This window comes from Monodelphis domestica, chromosome 8 (assembly GCF_027887165.1).
Source record: "Monodelphis domestica isolate mMonDom1 chromosome 8, mMonDom1.pri, whole genome shotgun sequence".
In the NCBI taxonomy this organism is placed as follows: domain Eukaryota; kingdom Metazoa; phylum Chordata; class Mammalia; order Didelphimorphia; family Didelphidae; genus Monodelphis; species Monodelphis domestica.
The window spans coordinates 108,369,585-108,384,186 of record NC_077234.1 but is presented as its reverse complement, the minus strand read 5'-3'; the positions used below and the strand labels follow the sequence as shown (position 1 = coordinate 108,384,186).

General features: G+C 36.1%; 1 long non-coding RNA gene across 2 annotated transcripts in view; it reads right to left on the bottom strand.

The window, feature by feature from the left end:
• Positions 1-14,602, bottom strand: part of LOC103098481 (uncharacterized) — a 56,105-nt gene that overhangs the window by 26,738 nt on the left and 14,765 nt on the right. The window contains exons 3-4 of one of the 2 annotated variants that reach the window (XR_471599.3): positions 7,856-7,987; positions 6,815-7,129 (exon numbers count right to left, since the gene is read on the bottom strand). The exons of the other annotated variant lie outside the window; for it this stretch is intronic. This is a non-coding gene — a long non-coding RNA (uncharacterized LOC103098481). Of the gene's footprint in view, positions 1-6,814; positions 7,130-7,855; positions 7,988-14,602 lie in introns of those variants that run through there. 2 annotated transcript variants of the gene reach the window in all.

Here is a 14,602-nt window from a genome sequence, read left to right as displayed (position 1 = left end):
TACTTACAAAATATAATTAATAGAGATATTTTCCAAAAACACTACTTGTTATACATATATAGTTGGAAGGACAGCTCTATGAATTAGCTCATTAGCACATTTATCTTGGAAAGGTACTGAAGCTCATCAGTGATTTGGACTCAGAATGAAATAAGAAGGGGAAGCGGGATGGATTGCATTTGAAGAATTATTTGGTGCTTTCAGTGGTCCTAATGTATTCCCTGCTGCATCATTTGTAACACCATTATTTTCCTTGTGATGCTTTGTAGCTAGTACTCTTAAAACACCATGTTATCAGATTAATCAAAATTACAGGTACCACAAATAGCATTGGAAAGATTCATGGTAGGTATAAGTAGGCTGCAGCATATTATCAATGATGATTAACAAGTGGGAAGTCATATCATCTCCTTGATGGAGACAGACCAGGATATTAAACCAAGGAGTCTTTGGAATAGCAGTATTGACAGACTAGTGCCCTCAGGCAGTATCCTAGAAAGCAACTCTTGAGGTGATACAGTCTGATAACTGCTCTTGCAGGTTCCATAGTCACATCTGTTGAAGATCCAGAAAAGAATGCTCTTGCCACTTAAGCCCTTGGCATGGCCACATGGTATATCATCACACACTGCCATGAGTTTATCATTGAAAGTGACATTAAGGAAGGGCCATTGCTATCTACTTTGCTTCTGTATACTAGAGATCATGAGCATTTTCTATTTGATAAGCAGTTGAAACTTCCATATGTGTTGTTTTCCCCAGTAGACTAGGTGCTGATAGAAATAAGGGCTGTCTTGCTCTTCTATTTGTATTACCAGTCTTAGCACAGCTCTTTGCATATAGGTTATTTAAAAAATCTTTGAATCAATTTTCAGTATTAGTTCCAAGGCAGAAGATCAGTAAAGGCTGAGCAACTGGGGTCAAGTAACTAGCCCAGGGTCACATATATAGGAAAAAGCTATAATAAATGCTTCTTCATTCATTCATTTATTCATCAAAGACATACATAAACTGAATAAGAAGAAATCTAATCATTTAATAAGGGTCTAAGGTGACTGGTGGACAGATTGAGGAATACACTGATATCCATAAAATAACTAAAACACTGGAGGAACGACTCCCAGCAAGTTGTATAGATGTTTTTTGGAGGATGTGTGGTAGGACACAATAACTTTCACAAAAGCTGAGAATACATGAATGCAATATGATCTGTTCTTACTGCACCTACTCTAATGAGATAATAGGAATATCCAAATATGTGCAAATTATCACTATAATATTCAGACCAGTCTCCTCTATTGCCTTTCTAACAAAACCATGCTCATTTCTGCTTCCTACCTTTGTTTATATTATTGCTTCAGACTGGGTTGACCTTCCCTTTCCACTATATGTATTTAAAGGTTATTCTTTCTCCAAAAAGCAGATCTAACATCTTATTCTTCTGATACTTGGTGATCTTCCTTTCTCTTAATGACCATTATAAACTTAGTCTTCCCCACTTACTTGACACATTCTCTTATAATGTCTTGTGTTGCTCTTAAATGATTTTTGTATATTCTTTCCTCTTCCCTTCCAAAAAAATTATAAGGCACTTGAGGGCACAGCCCACATCTTATATTTCTTTGCATCCAACTAGCAAAATGCTAAGTACATAAAAGATAAGAATAATTATTCTGTGGATTTAAAGAAAAATGAATTACTGACCAAATTTTTAAAATAGTCTAGAAAATACTGAATTTGGCATAATGGGAAAATGAGTGAAGATGTTTGGATACTTTTTCCTCTCTTCAGATTGCCATATTCCTTGCTTACCTGAATATCTTTAAAAAATCTAGATTGTGAAGGCAGAAGAGAAGGACAGGAAGCAATGCCAAGGGACACAAGAATACTTGACTTTTTCTACATGGAAGATACAATGGGATTCTTTTTTTCCATTGCAATTATTCAAGACATTTACATAAAAACCACTGTTTTAAAGATAAGTACTTGTGTATTTCTTTCACTAATAACTTGCAAATTAAATTTCCCAAAGAGAACTTTGTAGTAATTGCTAGAAGAATATAGGATTGTTTCAAGCACTTGCTTGCCCCATACAACAGAAAACTCAGTTGGGAAAGGAGTATCTTGGCTGATTGAAAGTATTTGAAAATGACCATGTAGAAGAGGAATTAAACTTTTCTTTGGCTCCTGAGGCAACTAGGAACAACTGGTAAAAGTTACAGAAAGAGATTTAGTACTGATTTAAATATGACAATGGTATTGGTGCAACTAAAGTAGTATGACCACTCCAATTTGCTACCCTCATCAGGGAATTTACTTCTTAGAAGAACACTTCTCCCCCTTTCTGATCTTACAGCTGTGCTAATAGGGGGTGAGTCCTCAGAGGGTACCTACTATTACCCTCAAGGTTCTGAGGGTTACTGGTGGGCAAATACTACTATTATTATAGGGCCTAATCTCCTACCAGCATACTTTCTGTGAAAAAATCAGCCAGGTGCACTATTAATTCCTTTTTGTAAAAATTTTTTTATTGATATCTTCTGTTTTTACCTCATCATAATTGTCCCAAGTATCTCTCCACTTCCCCTTCTCAGAAAGCAAGTAGTAATTTTTAGAGAGGAAAAAAATCAACATAACTGATCAATATTTTTTAAGAAGTCTGAAGCGTGTATAATGTATAATAACCGTGAACTTCCCATCTTCATGAAAGGTTGTGTTGGGATTATCTTCTCATATCTCCTCATTTTAATCCTGTTTGAACTTTATTGCTTTGTTACATTTACTTTTGATTTTTTTATATGTAATTCTTCTATTGACATGGTTGTAGTTACTGTGTATATTGTTTTCTTGGCTTGATTATTTCATTTTGCATTTATATGATGCTTCCCTTTTTTTTCTCAGTTAAGTACATTTTCCTTCCTCTCTTTTCTATCAAGTAGTAGTTTTTGTTAGTTTCTGGAATTTCACTTTATACAGTCCTTTATAAAAAGGGATTCATTTCAGTCTCTTTTTTAAAATAAATTTTAAAATAAATTTTGTTTTTTTTTATTACATGTAGACACAATTTTTGATAATTGTTTTCTGACATTTCACAATTCAAATTCTCTCTGTCTCCTCCCTCCTGATGGTAAATAGTCTGATGTAAGTTATATATGTACTTTCATGCAATACATATTTTCATATTAGCTATGTCATGACTGAAGGAACATATCACATATATAACACAAAATTCATGAAGGAAATAAAGTGAAGGATGTTTTGATCTACAATCAGATTCCAAAGGCTCCTTCTTTGGCTGTGCATAGCATTTTTTTTATTATCAGTACCTTGGGGCTATCTTAGAACCTTTCTCACTCCTCTTTATCCATTCTCCCCTTCTCTACTTTAGACTCCCATTTTCTCTGATTCATGATACCTATAATTAATTATCTAGACTATTTTCTCTTTATTTCTTATGGAATCAAAACTTCCAAGTTATTCATTGTAGACTTTTGCCTTTAGGCAATTTCTGCCACTGCCTTATAGAGTTGATCCATGGATTTCCCTTTTCCATTATGCCGCACTCCCAGAATAACCCAACCCCCATAATCAGGCAGCCTACCATTGATCTTTACCCTCTCTTGGTTACCCTTTTCCTCATTTGCCTCAACTTTCCCCCCTCAGTCCCATGTTCTCCCAGTAACTCAGGTTCCACTTTCTCACAAGAGTTCAACTCTATCCCACAGAGGTAGAGCAAGTAAACTTTCTGAGCAACAAATTCCTCAGTACAAACCAAAATCAAGTATCGACCTTCACAGACTATCTTCATAACTGGGAGCATTCATCAGTGAAACCCCTTCCTACCTTCAAAGAAAGGCCTCCTTTCTATCTCTCTCTTTTTATTTCTTCCTTCCTTCTCCTCACCCGATTTTCTTTAGGTTTTTGTCTTTCTCAGACTATGGAGCCATCTACCCCTTTGTGCTAGCTTTTATTTGATCCCAGAGCATCACATATTCTCTGTCCTTCTGCCTCTCTTTGTGTATCCTTCCATGTTGTAACATATTCCCACCTAAAATAATTGATTCACTTGTACACAGGTGATCACCAAGTTCTGTCCATAATGCCTCATGCCTGCCTCTTCAGTGTTACCTCTGTCATACTTCTGCCTTCATCTCTTTATTTTCATGTGCTTTTAGAAAGAAAATGTTAACTGTTGTCTCTCCTGTTATACTCTTATTTAGAATGTTTGAGGAGCAAATAATTTTCTAAAAAAATTCAGATATTCCTTTGTTATTATTCAATATCTACCTTTTTCATGTACAGTTAACCTTAGATTTTCAGAGTAGATTACTCTGGGCTTCATTCTGGCTTTTATGGCTCATCAGAACAAATTTTTCTATTCCTTCCTATTCCTTTCTATTCCTTTGCATCTTCTGGGGGATGCAAAATTGTCTTGTATTATTCAAATGTCCTTTCCTTTATGTTTTAAGGTGTTTCTTCTGGTTACTTGCAGAACTTTCCCAATTGAAATTTAAAATTAAACAGCTTGATGTTTTAGAATTTGTAGCCTTGACTTTTTTTTTTCTGGAGGTGATCCATGAATTCCTTTGATAGTTATTTCATTTTCTTTGTTCAGAATTTTTCTAGGCATTTCTCTTCTATTATTTTCTGCATTATTGCATGAAGGTATTTTTGTCCCGTCATGTTCTTCTGCATGACTTATGCTCCTTAGGTTATATAAATCTTGTCTTGGAGATCAATGTTGTGCTTTCATAGTAATCATAGTTTATTTTAATATTAGCAGTTTTAGCTTTTTCTATTTTGTTTTTCTCACTTCATTGTATTTTCATTGCCAATCTATTGTTATCTTTTGTTTCTTTGGTGAGATTTGACACCACAGATTCCAATCTTCCTATTCTGCCTATTATTTTTTGCTGTGTAGGACATAAATTCTGCTCTCATATTTCTCATTTCTTTTTTGAACCACACAGGAACAGTGTAACATGGCTCTTTATTCTCTTTGTATTCCACAAGGTCTTTTGCCTCATTAAATGTCAGATAATTTTCCTTTGTTTTGCAGCATTTATTAAAATAGCTTTAAACTCATTTACTAGATCTGGAGGTCAAAATTGATTCTGTTAATGTTTTTCCTGTTGATTTACCTGCTTATGTTCTAGGTATTTGAGTTTTCTTCTCCCTGAGATTTTTTATAATTTCGGTTTCCCCCTCTGAATTCCCCTTATTTACTTTCTGACTCTGTTCCCTCTGACAGTGGTTTGCTTAGGGGATGGATCTCAAACTGCCTCAGCCTCCTCCTATTCTGGACAGTTCATGGTTCACCAGCCTAGGTCTCTGTCCCAAGTGACTTTGGGGTGATTAAAACTGATCCCAGCTGGGTGATATGATCCTTCCCTTGGGCTAGTGAAGTGCTGCAATTCCCTACCCCCTGCTCCAAAACTGTCTTTTCCTGATATTCTTTCAAGCTCCCTCTGTTCCTAAATTTTCTGGCCCAGAACTGGCAGTTCAGAGCTTGGCAGAACCAGTGCAATGGTATTAGGGGAACCCCTTCCACCAGGTTTTTGTTCCCAAAGGCCTGCAGGGTTTTTGTTTGTTGCTGTGTGGGCAAACTTCTGCAGCTCAGGGTCAGGGTTTCCATGGCACTGGAAAGAAGGAAGGAGGACATTGGGGTAATGGGGTGAATTTTGTTGTAAACCGGTGTTGGGTCCTTGGGTCTGCTGGTGCAGGATCTCTTACTGTAGCATAGAAGGTGGGGAAGGCTTGCTGAGTGAATATGGGGTCAGTGAGTATCAGTTCATGGTTTCCTGAATTTAAATTTTTTTTTCCATTTTTAAACCATCTTTTGAATTATGGGTGTTTTAGACCATGGAGACAGCTGAAGTTGCTTAATCTTTGGGGCATAATTTGTTTTGGAGAGATTTGATAGGACATGGGGATCAGAGAAAATGTCTATTTCTCCATCTTGCTGCCCATGTGGCCTGGAAGTACAATCAACTGTTAATAAAGATATTAACTCAAAAAGCAAAAAAGTAAAATGGTTAGTATTCTACCTTACAAACCTTGAAAATTACCTCCAAATACACCCAGCATCCATAGGGAGACTAGGTACCAACTAACAGTACTGGAGTAGTGAAGAATACATATGGGGGATACCGGTAGCAACCACAGCAATTCCTAACTTTCAAACAGAAGCCCTTATGAGAGCCTCACATCCTTCACAAGTACCAAAGGAGGTAGTCAAAAATTTCCATCCCATAGGAAATTGTCCATTCAAATCTAAAAATGTGGCACCCTTTACAAAGTGCAGATGCACTATGAATGAGACACATCTTTACATAAAGAAAAACTTCCTAACAATTACAGTTCTCACAAAATGGAATGAGCTGCTTTGGAAGGTGGTGAATGCCCCTTCCTTGTCTTTAAATAGAGACTGAATGATCACTTGTTAGGGATGCTAGGTCAGATCCAAGTTAGACTACTAGATGGTCTCTAAACCTCTTTCAAGTCAGAAAATTTTGCATTTCCATATTTAGAGGCAATAAAAATTATTAAAAAATCTGCAGCAATAATCTAGGCAGTAGGGAATACAGACTTGAGCCAGCATAATGACAGAAGGAATAAAAGGGAAGGGCAGATCTGAGATAGGTCTTGTAGGGAGCTCAACACAGAGCTCAATACATGAATAGATCTGGCAGGAGGATGTGGGTGTGAAGGAGGGGGATGAATCAAAGTTAGCCCTAAGGTTTCAAGCCTGGGTGACCAGGAAAATAATGAACTTTTTAGAAATAATGAAATTGGCAAAGCATTTGGAGTCAGTAGAAACAGATTCTTTATTCGACAAACAATGCATTTAATAGACACACAATGAATATCTTCTTGAGAATCTCATTTCTAGTCTTAATTATATAACTTTAGTCACATAAAAATCAGCCCTGACTCAGTTTCTGTATCTGCAAAATGGGGATGATAGTAACTGTTTTACTAGTCTCACAGATATGTAAGAATAAAATAAGACAATGCAGACATAGTGGATAGGACACTGGAATTGGAGTCAGGAAGATTTGGCTTCAAATCCAGCCTCAGACAGTTGCTAGCTGTGTGTCCAGGGTGTCACTCTCTGGGTTTAAGTTATCTGTAAAAGGAGAGGATCACACTTTATGGCTCCTTCTAGCTCTAAAGCCATAATCCTATTTGAAACTACTTTGGTGAATAGGTACATAAAACACTACAATTGTAAGAGAGTTTTGTCTACACTAAATAGTTCATTACATTATTAAGCTTTTTACTTAATAAACAAGAGGCAAGGTGGTAAAGTATTTTAATTTGTATAAAAGAATCCTTGAAGGCCCCAAACTGAATTGTTTTTAAAATGTAATATTTTCTATGTTTTATTGAATTTTAATTTTTAAAAGTAGTCTCCAATTATATTTTAATTAGTTTTGGGTGGCACAATGCTGTGGCTTGTATGCTGGTGTCAAGTTTGACACCTCTGGGAAGACATAATAAAAGTTTGAATTGGGAGACCTGGGTTTAAATCCTGTCTCTGACACAGGAGACAGGTAGGTCATTCAGTGCATAGAACACTCCTATGTGCATTCAGGGAGAGCTGAGTTCAAATTCAGACTCAGAAACTTATTATTTATGTCAGTCTGGGTGAGTCACCTAATCTCTGTTTACCTTAATCCAGTGGAGAAGGAAATGGTAAACCACTCCTCTATCTTTGACAAAAACAAAACAAAACAAAACAAGACTCCAAACCAAACCTATGAACAGTGTGGTCCAGAGTCATGAAGAGTCAGACATGACTGAACAGCAACCTGATATAGATCAGCTTCAGGACCATGGACAAATCACTTACCCTTTCAGGACCCCAGGCAATTCCTTAAAAGGAAAGTGGTAGTAGATACTTCTGCATCATGCAGGGAGACTCAGAGCCTTGCTGCTGGTTTGGGCTGGGTGCCAAGCATTTCTGCATCTTTGGAGGGAATTACTTGGAAGGATGAAATCCCAGGTCAAGATTAGGAAGGAAAGAAGGGAGGAAGCAAGCATTTATTAAAAGCCTATTATGGGGGTGGGGGTGGGGGTGGGGGTGGGGGAGGCAACTGCATAGCTCAGTGGATTGAAAGCCAGGCCTAGAGACAGCAGATCCTACCTTCAAATATGGCCTCAAACACTTCCCAGCTCTGTGACTCTGGGCAAGTCACTTAACCCTGTTCTGCTAGCCCTTGTTGTTGTTCTGCCTTGGAACAAATACACAATACTAATTGTAAGACAGAAGGTAAGGGTTTTAAGGGGAGGAAAAAGCCTGTTATGAACCAGGTACTAGGGTTAGTACTTTACAAATATAAGCTAAGCAACCCTCTAGAAAACAAAATAAAACAAAAATGTATGATCTATATCAAATTTAATGAAACAAAAAAGTTTTAATTTCAGAAACTGATGATCACTGTGGAAATAAATAGTATGGACTCAGAGAGAAGTCAGAAAACCTCACTTAGAGTTCACACAGAGGATTATTTGCAAGGCCAGACAGGTTCTCAAAAAGTCTTCCTATTGTAGGGATATTCATTAGCTGGATTCAAAATCCTGTGGTGATAATACATAATTCTTCAACTGCATATAGATTCTGCTTCTATAAGGGGAAAAAATCCATAAATGTAATCATCTCTCCCCTGTCAGCTAATGTAACCGAGTAGTAACTGGCACAGGGTTTTCTTTAAGGGGGCTTTGTGTAGTTCATTACTCCTGGCATGGATTAGGATATGCACACTAGTTTGCTCTAATAGAATCTTTCTGCCATTTTTAACCAATTTATAAAGAGTGTCCATAACTGGATGGATTCCTATCAAAACAATAAAAAAGGATTCTTAAGTCTCATAAGAAAGAATAAGAAATAGCAGACCTCTTACAAATTATAATTTTATCTGTTTGTTGGGCAAATATTAGCTGTTGGGGTGAGGGCAGATTTTCAGACATATAGTTTAAAAGTGTCTAAAGAATTTTTTTGCAGATCAGTCATGTATTAAAAGGTTAAAATGGACCTTCTAACAGATCTTTGCTCTACAGAAAAGGCTGGCTTGATCTATTGTAAATTATATTCCTTGCTCCCTCATCTGGAAGAAGGCTTTTCTGTCTCCAGTTTAGTATTTAAGGTCTGAAATAACCTAGGCACTGACTATCCAGGGGTCTAGGTGCTTTGTCACAGCAATTGAGACGGGCAGGTTGGAAGCTGCTACATGTCTCATAGCATAATTCAAAAATATGGGAGCCAGTGTTGCCAGCTTTCTTCCAGGGACTGTCTGGAATGATCCCTCCCTTAAGTGTCTGCCTGAACATATCAGTAAAAAAGAAAGAAGTAAGGATAGGATTTAACTGCTTCCTTTCTGGAAAATCTTGGAGATAGCTTTTACTGTCTTTTGAAAACTGGAGGTTTGGTTTATTTGGAGGTCAAGGGCCATATCAGACATAGTTAATTACATTAAATAATTGGTGACATATTATTGGGATATAGTTTAGCAGTCTTAAAACACAGAGAGAAGAAACAGTTAAATTTCTCCCTCCCCCCCTCACAACACAGCAATGCTGACATGGACCAGGGTTGACTCCCCAGACATCTTAGAAATCAGCTCCAGATAACTTGAATAATGGCAACAGCTGATGTTTATATAGACTTTAAAGTTAGCAATATCTTTGCAGATACAATCCTCTGAGGAAGGATCATAGATCTGGAGCTAGACTGGTTCCTTGAAGTCATCAGGTCCTCAATTGAGATCATGAAATTGAGGCCCAGAGAAATGAATTCTCTCAAGATCATGCAGCTATTAAGTGTCCAAGGCATAGTTCAAACCCAAGTCTTCTTGATTCCAAGTCCAGCCCTCTATATAGGACACCATTTTATCTATATCAGAATTCTTAGCATTTTAAAGTTACTAAAGGGATTTTAGGGCAGTTAGGTAGCATATTTGATAGAGTGCAGGATCTGAAGCCAGGGAGATTCATCTTCCTGATTTCAATTCTGGCTTCAGATACTTACTAGCTTTGTGACCCTGAACAAATCACTTAACCCTATTTGCCTCAGTTTCCTCATCTGTAAAATGAGCTGGTAAAGGAAATGGCAAACCACTGTACTATCTTTGCCAAGAAAACCCCAGATGGGGTCATGAAGAATTTCACATGATTGAAATAACTGAAAAAAATAGAACTCATCTTCATTTTATTATTGATGAAATTTAGCCTAGAGAAGTAAAGTGACTTTTCTATGATTACTTGGGGAAGTTTGTAAGTATTATGCAACATATTTAGGCCAACATTTTCTTGATTTCAAGATAAATACTCCACCCTCTAGGCCATGCCAAGCTGTTTCATTCCAGGGAGGCAATTTATGGGAGATTGATGTATTTTATCAACTTGAAGTGTTGAGGTAAGGATGGAGAAAAATGTCTAGTTCAGGGGTAAAAGGACAGTTAACTTGATCTAAGTTTCAATGACAGAAGCCCATTCTGAGAGGAAAGAAATAGGTTTATAGTCCTGAACTGCTCAGTGAACTTTTATGTGAATCCAAAGGTTAGGGGGAACTATAATATAAGGAGATATATTTAGAGTGGAAGTAACTAGGTTGGGGGGTAGAGAGGGATTTAAACTGAAATACTGTCTCTTTAATATACTTGGGATTGTAATTTACCAATACTTTTCCCTATGTGTTTAGCGCTACCATCTATTGGGAGCTGTCTAGAACTGCAGGCAGAGTGATAAAGGGCAGGAAAGATTGTAGAATCTGTTACATGGGAACTTTAGAAAGTATAAGAGGAGTGACTGTTGTCAACACCTCCTGGGAACTATAATGACTTATAATAGCCATGTCCCATTGAGTAGCTACTAACATATGGAATACTTTTTGTGTCTGAGGATGTGTATTATATATTAATATTTATCACACATTTTAATCTGAGTATTATTTTTTTCTCAACCTGTAAATATAATTTTCCTTCTTTGAGCTTGTGATGTGTGCTTGCTAAAGGAGTAGCTGACAACACAAACTGAAAGGGTGATCATATGATGAAAATATAATTTTTAGGGTGAGATCAATAAGGCAGAGTTTTAAAAAACCTCTAAAAGTACTCTTAAGTAATTCATGTCATGTTTCAATCTCAGATTCATTTTTCCATTATTATTATTATTATTATTCATTTTGTAAAAAAGATATGGGTAGATTATGATTTCTTTTTTCTTTGTTTCTATCTAACTCTGCAATTTTCTATCTTTAAAGACCATTCCTTCAACCTCCTTCTACTACTAAATTTGAGCTTTGCCTGGAAGAAGTAAGTTGATTGATATTTTAGTAAATGAATGAGTTAAAAAGCATCTATTAAGTATTTACTATGTGCCAAGCCCTATTCTAGATGTTAGATTCAAACAGAAAATGAGAATCCTTGCTCTCCAGAAGTTTACATTCTAATTGGGGGAAACAATGAATAATTGAGGGTTCATCTACAGGGCTGATGGAAAGGCTTCTGATGGGGTCAAAGGAAAATAATATTCTTAGAGGTGGTTTACTATGATATCAAGGAGCTGTTTATTTGTTTTTAAAAACTCTTACTTTCTACCTTGGAACCAATACTGGATATTGATTCCAAGGCAGAAGAGTGGTAAGGGATAGCCAAAGGGGGCTAAATTACTTGCCCAGGTCACACAGCTAGGATCTGTATATTTTGGGATGACACAAATTTGGAACTTTTGTAATAGACTATGAATTAATTGTGATACAGTATGTTTTAAATTTAGTGAGATGAGGTATGTAGAGTTCCTGAACACAAATACAAAAAGACTCTATTAATTTTTATTTATTGAAAATTTGCTTTCTTACATTTCAGAAAAGGCGGATTTTAAAAAGATGAGCTGTGTTTAAGATAATACTTGTTCAATAGCATAATTGTAACTTTGTGAAAGTCTTACCATCAGTGTGTGTCATTGTACATTTCTATGGAAACGAATCTTCTTATTGATCATATTTTGTCAGGTCTTAATGATATATCAATAGGGTTACATGGCACAACCAAACTTCATTTGTAATTAGGTGCTGCCATGAATTTGGTGCTAGATTTGGGCTCAGGGAGACATGAATTTGAATCCCGACTCCGATATTTCATAACTGTGAGATCCTAGACAAGTTACTTAATTATTCTCACTCTCAGTCTTTCATTTATAATATGAGGTTAATAATAGAGTCTGTCTGACAGGGTTATTGTGAGGATTGGATTGGATAATATACATTCAACAAGTTAAGTTTATTTTCCCTTCTCAATCTTAGTTTCCTCACTCATAACACAAGAATAATAATAATACTTGCCTCACAAGGTTGTTGAGTCGAACAAAAAGATAATCTGCATCATGCCCCAAATAAATGTTAGCCATTATTATATTTGAGCAAAATGCTGAGAACAACAAAATGTATAGAAAAGATGCCATTCATCTCACTGCACTAGAGAAGGATCTCTGAATCTCTCATTTTATCCCAAGGTATGATTCCTAAAGCAAACCTCATAACTAAGTGCCCATCAGATGAATTTCCAGGAGTACTATTAATTTTAAGTGTTTCCTCTCCATTGATTTCATCAAGTTGTAATTTTTTTCATTGAGAAGTGAATGGAAATATATTTTGATTCTATATCTTGTTTCCCACAAATATTTTATAGACCCCTGAAACTAAAACTTTTAAAAATTGAATAAGGAAACAAACTAAGATGAGGACATAAGTCCTCAATAAGGAAAATGTGGGGGAAATTTTGAAATACGCTACATCCTAATCAAGGAATAGCAAAAATAGAAGAAATTGCAGAGTTATAGCTGAGAAAAGGAGGCATTAAATGAAAGACAGTAAACAGATCCAAAAAGTTACAGTTGTGACACTCATGCAGAAAATAAGACATAAGTTGGTGCCAAGTCATCTTATTAAAAAAAATTCAAACATAATATTTAACATTAAAGTAATACCATAATTAGACAAGAGAAAAATTCAGTAGTAACACTAGGAAGATCTAAATGTACTCCAAATTACTTTGCTGTCTTCTTTTCTTAGGCTCTGTCTACAAGCTATAAAACACCCACACAAAACTGTTAACTTCAATTACCCAAATATTTCTAAGCATTGAGATGTTTGATATCACATGAAGCAAACTATCCAGATATTCAAACAATTTTTTGGTTTTCACCTGAATGTAAAGCATCATGTAGCTACAGCTATAATTGTTTCATATTTATCTAATTTCTGATGAATTCTTTCTAATTCTTAATTTGTCTCTAATTTTTGTTAGCTTTGATTATGTGAACTACTTTGGTCTCAGTTTTCTCATCTTTAAATCAGGGAACTGGACCAGGTGGCTAAGAACTCAAAACGAGCTAATATTTTTCAGACATTGGGAACAAAGGCTCTTAGATATAGATGTGGAGTAGATCTTAAAAGTTAACTAGTCCAGCCCCTAAATTTTACAGATGGGGAAACTGAGACATGGAATGATATGACATTCAAGGTCATACAGTGGTAGAACTGAGACTCAAGTTCAGATCCCACCTTTAAATCTGGTGCATTTTTCTCTGTATCTAGTTCCCCATATTATCCTTTATGAGATAACCCTAACCCTTCCACAAGGCAATATTGGTACAGAAACATCCTGTTTAATGGTGGTAATCGATTCTGTGAAAATAGAATGTTAAATGACATAGTGATACATAGGATAAGCTGTTCCACAGAACAAGGATAGAAGTGGGAGATGCAGTGCTCAGCAGCTAGAATTTAGATTTGTTTGAAATAGTACACAAAGAAGTGAGATGGAAATACAAAGGGGAAAGGAAAAAAGAAGAGATGAGAAAGAAAAGAGAGATGAAAGATGAGGGGAGAACCCAGAGAGGAGACATAGGAAGAGAGAACCGAAAGGAGAGATTAAAGGGGAGAGAATACAGAAGAAAGGTGAAAGTTAGAAGATGAGAGATAAGAGATAAAAGAGGAAAGAGATGAGATAGGCAGTACCAACAGGGTTTGACAAATGTTTGGATATTGAGGATGAAAGAATGGAATAGTCAAAGACAACTTGGAGGTTGCTAGAATGGTTAAGTTAGAGGAAGTTAAGTAGCAAAAGGAAAGGAATTGATGATCTGATAGCTTGAGAAATATTGTAGGGTCAAAGGAAAGTTCTTCATTTTTAAATTTTGTATTAGTCAAAACATGAATAAGTTGGTAGCTAAGACTGTGGGTTAGTTTGAAAAAGAGAGAGAGAAAGGGAGATATTTCTATAGTTTCATGAGAGAAAAGGGACGATTGATAGAGAAGCATGGGAAATGGGAAAAAATGAAAGAGATAGATAAAGAGAAAAGAGAAATAAATAAAGAGAAAAAAGTAGGTGATAGGTAACCTGAGAAGAGAATCTGATTTTGGAACACCAAAAGGCAAATGTAAGGATATGGAACATTCTAGTCATAGAGGGCAGTGAGTATAAAGGAGCAGAGATACTTTATTTGAGAAGTTTTAAATAGTCCCATGTAACTAGATCATGGAATATATGGAGAGAAGCAAAGTCTTAAAGAAACTGAAAGGGTAGAAAGGAGTTAGATC